The following is an 8,586-nucleotide window of genomic DNA, read 5'->3' on the forward strand; positions in this document are numbered from 1 at the left end:
CTCACATTCGTAAACGTCTTCGAGACGATGCATTTTTCCATGCACTGTGTGGCAAGGAAAAGACGGCATAGAAAGTCTTCCAGTTAGTGGCAAAAATATTTCTCGGAAACAACAATGTAGACAACTATATGGAGCTAGCAGAAAACTTCCTCAAGGCATACAAAAGCCTTGGATGTAACATGCCACTAAAAATACATATTTTGCACTCTCATCTAGATTTTTTCCACCGAACTGTGGAGCACTGAGCGACGAGCACGACGAGCGATTTCACCAGGACATTGCAACAGTGGAGATACGCTATCAATGCAAACGAAGACCATCAGTGATGCTCCATTTCATGAATACAATAAATACTCCATTCGATTAGATACCCACCCAGACAACCATCCCACCAAAATAGCTATAAACAAGTGTAAAGTTGTATTCAAACCCAAAATTATACTCACAACACCAAGTGGCAAAGTAATCCTTGAACTAAGAGAAAAGATACCTCTACTAAAAGAACAGGTAACAAACAATACAGACCAGAACAAATCACCATGGTTACAAAAAACACCAAGGATTAAAATTGAAACTACCAAATTAGACAATAAAGAAGGACAAGAAAACTTACTAAAACCTGTACTGGTAAACGAAATCAACCAAAACTACCCAGACTATGTTAAAATATATACCGATGGATCAAAAACAAACAACCCAACAAGAACAGCAGCAGCAATAGTCATCCATGAATTCAATATACAAACAGGATCCAAATTATCTGACTATTGCTCCATTTACACCACTGAATTCTGGGATATACTTGAATCACTACAATGGATCAAAGACAACCAAATACCTAAAGCAATCATTATAAGCGACTCCATAAGCGTTATCAAATCGATCCAAAATCACACTCTAGGGAACAATTCCTCGACAGAGCATGCCAATTAATCGACGATATCACCACAGCACATCAATTAGTCGAGCTCATGTGGATACCATCGCACACTGGAATCTCTGACAACGAAACAGCAGACAAAGTTGCACAAACCAAACTAGGAGATCAAAGCTCTATCTAGCTTAACTATAGCTCTACAGAAGCACTAAGCTTCGCACAAACATATAGACAAAATATGGCAAGATTTTTGGAACTACTCCACAAAAGGTAAAAAGCACCATGTAACCCAAAAAAAACATAGATAGGAACATACAGTTAGCTAAGAGTACCTATTTAGAACAGAAAACCATAAACAGGATAATAACTGGAAAAACTAAACTAGCAAGCAGTTTTTGAAGGTTTATAGGACCCAAACCAGCAACCATTAACTGCTTTAACTACCACACCACCAAAGATCTACACCACGTATTCAATAAATGCCCAAAATATCAACCCGCTAGGAAAATATTTATCAAAAACCAAAAAGAGATTGGATCACCACACACATACCCAGAGTTTCTTATGGACTCTAATAAAAATAAACAATCAGCATATAAAAATATAAATAAATTCATAGACTCAGCAGGATTTAGGAACAAAATATAATTACTATTCCCACAAAACCAAAAGACCTAGTAACTAGCTAAATAAATGTAGAAGCCCCCACATAAAAACCCATAACATATCATTCAATTTTATAAAAAAAAATTAATAAATAATTCACTTTCGAAGAACCTATCAAAAACTAAGGAAACCTCAAAATCGGATGTCCTAGATGTCCTTAACGAACCGAGTAATCAGCTAGGACTCCGGTCCTAGATGTCCTTAACGAACCGTGTAATCGGCTAGGACTCCTGTCTCTTGCTCAATAAAGTATAAATAACATTCAATCTCTAAAAACATTAATAAATAAATAACTTAAAGAGGCAATATCTAAAATCTTATAAATAACATAACGTAGGAAGCACACCCTAAACACCTCGACTAGTAATACCATAATAACCTTGAAAATCTCTCTTCATACATGATTTCTACTAACAACCTCTAAAAACAGAAATAGAACAACCCCAATCCCCCTTTTTAAGAACATTTTGACAACAAAACAATACAAACAAAAAAAAAACACAAAAAAACCCGCAAGACACACGAGGCAAATGCAACAAGAAACCAGCGATGTGAAGCAGCCGGGTCCGTTCCCGAGCTCTCCTTCCCACAAATGACAGCCAACCATTCCACTGCAAGGGACCTTTATGGACCCACAGATTGAGGCCAAACTATCAGGATTCCTTGAACCCATAAAAGCTTGGGGGAGGTGGCACCGTTCCCTTCCCCGGGAACAACTAGCAGGCTGCGGTGCAGTCAGAAAAATGTGGCACATGCACAATTGTGCGCACGCCACTATAATTAAACTCAACAACAACAAGAGACAAGCCAAGAAGTGCTGAGTAGACACTGAATTAGGGCTAAACTATGTACTTATATACACATAATAGTTTTTACCTTTTGTTTCATAACACATTTTATTTATATAACCCTTTTGCTGTTTTTTTAAGTGTTACATAAACAAGACAGGCGAAATATTATCATGTAAAGCAACCATAAGCACATGAAAATACCTAGGTTTACAATTTATGATTAAAACTCTACTATCCACACACTATATATATATATATATATATATATATATATATATATATATATATATATATATATATATATATATATATATATATATATATATATATATATATGTAGACGTAAAATGTAAAAACTTCAATATTTCGGAAACAGTAGTAATCAGTTGTTTTAATTGTCATATTTGAATTCAGCACATCAAAATCCATTATAAGTAGCACATTTTATCTCTGAAGCAGACGAGTTCTTAAACTTTGTAGACCAGACTTTAAGCTTGAACTCGAGTTTCGTCCTTAAAACGTTTGAGAAAGGGGACATAGTCTCATAGTTACGGAACTTTATGTTCATAAAAATGGAACTGGTGATCACATTTTAAAAACTCTGAACTTATAGAATTTTGCTTCCGATTTGGTTAGCATCAAGAACAAGCCAAGAATGTGCTATCGCACCTATCTCTAAATGCATGCCAAATTTCAGTAATATTGAGAGGCCATAAGCATATTTTTTACTTTTAGAGTTTTTAGTCAACAGTTCAATGTTTGTGACCAAACGAGATCATGACTATGGAGCAAGACCTTAAATTAGATCGGTAAGAAGCAGACGTATAAACTGAAAGCGGATGTGATCTAATTTTCGGGAGAATCTGTTGATGGAGAAGAGTTTTTTATTTAATATGTAAAGTTGAATAATTTTGTTGCGAAATGCCGCTCATGTGAGTCTCTGCTCTACAAATAGCCTAAAGGACATTCTGCACAGATTGATGAAATTTGAATTATTTGTATTTCTAACAGCTTCAATTTTCAACATGGAATTAGCTAGGTAAGAAATTTGGAAAGAAATTAAATATTATTATAACGGATAATGAATTTGCACTCTTATTTGTCAAAGGAATTCATCAATACAATGATTAGTCCACATGGCGCACGTATGCTCTCTGCAGTTTTGGCATTATTGCTAATGAGCTATTGCTAATGAGCAAAACTATATGAAAAAATTGAACACGTCTAGAAGTGCTATACTCAATTTTTCAAACGACAGACAAGAAACGTGGGAAAGCCTGCCAGTAGCTTCTCGTGGGTCGGTGGTTCTTCCCTGGGTTTTCCAGAGTTCTTCCTCCACCAGTTATACTGGCCGCCATGTATAGCCTATCTTGTGCTGAAACATGGCGTTAAACCCTAGAAGAAGAACAACAACAGACAAGAAAAATAGTTATGTACCGTTCAAGGCAATTTATTTCAGAACATTCCGTCTGAGGAAGTTTTAGTTCAACATTTCGCATGGATACAATATTTCCAAACTTGAAAATATCACAGGCTACACCATAATCCATTAATAGAAGAAGGATGTGTGGTTAAGAAGGGCTTCTCATTGTGAATATGAGTGAGGCAGCCACACTCGTAGACTCCACAATCTTAGATCCAGTGTGACAAAATACTCAAATTTCGATATAATGAATTTAATCCAAAAGACAAATATATTCCGTTACGCCACATTCATGTCATGCATATGAATATATATATATATATATATATATATATATATATATATATATATATATATATATATATATATATATATATATATATATATATATATATATATATATATATATATATATATATATATATATATATATATATAGTTGTAATAAATTAGAATAAATAATAATAACTATTACAATTTCTTAAAATGAAATATATTTGGCGTTGTATGAGTCAGGTTTGCAAGTGCAAAGTTACATGGCAAAGTCACTAAGCTTTCGCATATAGGATGCAACTCGAAATCTATTCTAGTTAGGGATATACAACTTTACACACATTTTTGTTATAACTGTGAGTCGCATATATTTCACGATCAAGTCAACAAGACCATAAGAGAGAGAGAGAGGGTGGGGAGGGAGAGGGTGGTGTGGAGTGGGGTCGGGTGGGGAAACATAGAATCGTGAAAAGATATTGATAGTCAGATAATATGTGGTATACTAAGATAGTCACATATACTAAGATAGTCACAAATACTAAGATAGGTACATACCATGCTCATGGACTTAGAATCAAGATCACAGGTCACGAAAACTTTATCCTATCCGCCCTTAAGTTCAGAAATCTGTATAATATATAATAATCGAATATACATACACGCAATTCAATGAATATTCAATATATAATAACCAAATATTCATTCAAGCAATTCAGTGAGGTACTGAATTCCTCTTTGCTTCGATTTGAAACTGCTCTATGTGTAAACTTTGATTCATGTATTACGTTTAAAGGCACACAGAGAGAACCACTTAACGAGTTTCGAACTACAATTGCTGGGTGAAACGTTTTTTATTCGTCTGAAATATTATAATTTTTAATAAATGTCATTCATCTTTCTAGATCGATGACTATAGACTCAACTAAAAGGTAATGCCTAATTAATTTATTATCATTTCATTTCACCCTATTAACTGTACTGAAGTCACGAGGCTGCCCTAACAAACCTCTCGCCAGATTGTTCACTCCGCATGCCGATGAAGAAAACATATTTTATTAAATCAGATATTTGTTTTGTTGTTTTTTTTTCTTTCTCTTAGATAATAACTATATACTGATCTCATATTATTGTTAAGTGAATACATGTCCGACCGGGGGTGGGGGGACCATGCATACATCCGAACAATACTTTTTAATTTTATAAAAGAAAAATTTTGTTTGAACAAGAACTAGGAGAGACCCGGGTGTTTGTTTACCCCAGGGCACGTGATCGCTCTCTACGGCCCTGAGTGGATATGTTATTTTTTAGGAGACAACGTATAAAATATGCTTAAGTTATTCTTTATCTGTGTACACGTCATACAGTGTTAACATCATAGGTTGTGTACACGTCATACAGTGTTAGCATCATAGGCGTCGAAGGCTCAAACCTAAACTATTCCACATAGTTGCAGAGTAGTTGCGATTACGGAATGACTTACTCGTATCCAACGATATTATTGACCTGCGGTGCCATGAATAATTGGTCATCAGTAACGGATTACCATCTGATGATTGGTCAGTTATATCGAACGTCTATATTTGGTTATAATTATATTATCTCCGTTTCATTCAACAACCTAGTAGAGAGATACAGTTCCTGTCATCGTTTTAGATGCTCGAATCGATTACAGTCATGGTCTGCCTCAGAAAGATTTCTTCCACTTGTTTTTCTCTTATTGATTGAAATGTCAATTCAAAAAGAATCACTAACTCAAAGCCAAGCTTTCTTTGATCCAGAATGTTCTACAGCTGATGCCGGAAGCTGCAAATAAAATGGATGCCTGCTTTCAGCGTTGATACAATGATATCCTGTCTTCCTTAATATAGAAAGTGATTCATATCTCCAGAGCTAAGCCCGATTCACCATAGTAACATGAAGATTTCTATATATAATATCAATGCAAATGTGCGTATGTGGCAAAGCTTCCGTATATGTTCTTAAACTATATACGTCTGCAAGATCAAGGTGTAGAGACGAGCTCTGTGTTCCCTTAGAAGTAGTTATGTTTCTTTCTTTCTTTGTTTTGAGAAACATGCGCTTGGCATCAACGTTGCTGTTTTGGGCCCCAAAGAGATTGAACTTTGAAGCAGCACATTTCACAATGAGGTAAGATTTTATATATAAGAACTACATTGATGATGCATGAAACTGATGCAGCGAACTACATGCATTTAGTTTAAGTTTTGTTATTTGCATATATATATATATATATATATATATATATATATATACACACACACACACACACACATACATATATATATATATATATATATATATATATATATATATATATATATATATATATATATGCAAATAACAAAACTTAAACTAAATGCATGTAGTTCGCTGCGTCAGTTTCATGCATCATCAATGTAGTTCTTGTCTTGTCAAACAGCGTATTGATTGGAGCAATATAACACACCCTGTCTGCGACTTGTTTAAACAAGCACGAAAGGTGATTTTCCCGTCAACTTCCATCTTAACATGATTAATTTTCCTTCAGATTCAAAATTAGGCCTGCAACCGAGAGAAGCAGTTTCTATCGAGATATATTGAATAAAATAAGTTCAAATAGCCCATGCCAACTACATTCTTAACGTCAAGCTTGTTATCTTTCTGTGCATTTTAAGACACTTTTCTATTTAACAATAAATCTGTTTACTTCTATTGTTTATTATTTTATTCAGATAAGAATAATTGATAGCACTGTACTTGTGTCCAGAGTTGAAAGGCTTCACATAAACAATGTGTCTTTATATGACTGTTTACTAAATGCAAATTTTTTTCAAGCGTGAATTTTTTAATCATGTCATATGTTAATGTTGGAGACTAAGTGTGAATCTTTGAATTATTCATATGTTAATGTTGTAGACTGTTCTGCTGTACTTTTGTTTACATTTTAAAAGTGTGCCTTATTGTAACAATCTATAAAACAATCTGATGACCAGCCAGGGACGAGTGTCAAGTACAGTATCGAGTAAATGTTTATTGTGTTGAGTATGAATTGGCGATTGGACTATTCAGCTATATTTCTACTAATTTTTACAATCATCCATACTTTACACCCCTACCCCCAATTATTTTCCGCAGGCAATTCGTCACAGAGATTTTAGATGCGTTAGAATGGGTGCTGTTAGCGTTTTTATAATTTTCAATACTGCTGTCGATTTTAAAAGCATTATGGATGAAAGAGTCGGATATATATTATGCAGCTCTTGTTGTATCATGTGGACACATTCCACCTAATTGTTTTATTTTTTTTTAAGTCCCTAAACAGCCCCCTAAAAAGGTTTGTACTCGTCCGGGCTTTTTGCAAAAGACGTCCTAAAGGGCTTATTTCTATAACACGTTTAAAGGGCGATACGCTTGTTCCAAACATTGCGAACTCCAGACAAATAAAAGGATGTCAAAGAAGGGATTATACGGAATATTACATCTAGCTTTACTGTGTGTCAGAAAATAAAATAAAGAACAAATTGTTTGCATCGACGTCGGAATGTTTCACATTATCACAGCTACTTAACTTGTGTGTTCCCCGTACAAATGTTGCTGTTTTTATTGTCATTGATGTTATTTTGTGTCATTATTCTTCTAGACTTTGGTGTTGCTGCCATTAAGATAGCACGTATACACGGGCACCCGCACATATGTGCAAGAGGAAGCACTTGCCTCACCCCTGAATTTCACCTCTAAACATGTTTTGGCCTACATCCGTAAAACTTAAAAGATGACCACTATGTTTGACACACACCCCCTCCCATGCATTTATATATGCAAAAGTGGTATGTTAATAACCATACTTTCTTCTCCTAACGCATGCAGCGGTTAACGAGTCAGACTAGCGACTATAAGTATTGCGAGTTAAAATCCTGCACAAACCTGACCGGGCCGAATGCCGTGATGTGTCTACTGGCAACAGATTTGACTACGAATTGTCTTATCGCGATGTAATCTTTCTAGTGCTGATGTGCCATTAAACACTGATCAACATAACGCATATGAACCATTAACGCGCTTTTTGAATATAGATTCCTACAATCGTGTGAACAAAATGCGCATCTATTTAGTCCTAAGTCCCGGTATGTTTAACTTACTACGTGAACAAAGTAAAATAGTATAATGGGGATAAAATCATTGCACCTGTATAAGATCTGTATAAAACACGTTTTATTTATATTTTATAACAACTCCTCTCAGGAAAGAGCTAAAACGCAATACATTATTCTGATGTGAAAATGTGAAATCGACAATTAACACTTCTAAAGCGCATTCTTCACGTATATGATTTCTTTGCAGTAGGAAACAACAACAGTTTTTTAATGTACTATACAACGCCAATAAAGGAAACTTAAATATCTATTACATTTCTTTCGCAGCTGATTTCAAATACTCTATTACTGATGGTGACAAAGCCTAGCTATTCGACAGCTCTCAGATACAAGGCACAAAAGTCGGCCTGCGATGTCGCTTTCTTGATAACGTTTGATACGGTGTAATACTATAAGCGGGCG

The sequence above is a fragment of the Sinohyriopsis cumingii genome, chromosome 12 (assembly GCF_028554795.1).
Source record: "Sinohyriopsis cumingii isolate HCF-2022 chromosome 12, ASM2855479v2, whole genome shotgun sequence".
NCBI classification, from domain to species: domain Eukaryota; kingdom Metazoa; phylum Mollusca; class Bivalvia; order Unionida; family Unionidae; genus Sinohyriopsis; species Sinohyriopsis cumingii.